Genomic DNA, 768 nt, shown 5'->3' with positions numbered 1-768 from the left:
GTGACAATAACAGTGACAGTGACAATGACGGTGACAGTGACAGCGACCATGACAGTGGCAGAACGGTGACAATAACAGTGATGGTGACAGTGACAGTGACAGAACAGTGACAATAATGATGACAGTGACAATGCAATGACAATGACAGTGACAATGACGTTGACAGTAAGAGTGACATTGACAGTGACAATGACAGTGACAGTGACAATAACAGCAATAGTGACAATGACGATGGAGTGACAGTGACAGTGACAGTGACATTGACAGTGACAATGACAGAACAGTGACAGTGACATTGCAGTGACAGTGACAATGGCAGAACAGTGACAGTGACAGTGACAATGATAGTGACAATGACAGTGACAGTGACAATGGCAGAACAATGACAGTGACATTGACAGTGACAGTGCCACCCCGTGTCCCCAGGTCACCTTTGACAACAGCGCGCACAGCGGGCGAGTGCGGATCCGCCTGGACACCCACGCAGCCATCCGGGAGTGCCACCACCCCTCGCTGCCCGGCAGAGGTGACACCGGGTGACAATGGGTGACACCGGGTGACAACGGGTGACACGGGGCTGTGGGGGTGTCCCCGGGAGTGCCACCACCCTGCCATACCTGGCAGAGGTGACAATGGGCACCTGGGAGGTGACAACAGACCTGTCCCCGAGGTGTCCCCTGTCCCCAGGGTGACAATGACACCGAGGTGTCTCCTGTCCCCGGGAGGTGGCGGTGACCATCAGGTGTCCCCTGTCCCCAAGGTGTCCCC

Source organism: Geospiza fortis, unplaced genomic scaffold (assembly GCF_000277835.1).
Source record: "Geospiza fortis unplaced genomic scaffold, GeoFor_1.0 scaffold6156, whole genome shotgun sequence".
In the NCBI taxonomy this organism is placed as follows: domain Eukaryota; kingdom Metazoa; phylum Chordata; class Aves; order Passeriformes; family Thraupidae; genus Geospiza; species Geospiza fortis.
Note: the sequence above shows the minus strand (reverse complement) of the source record.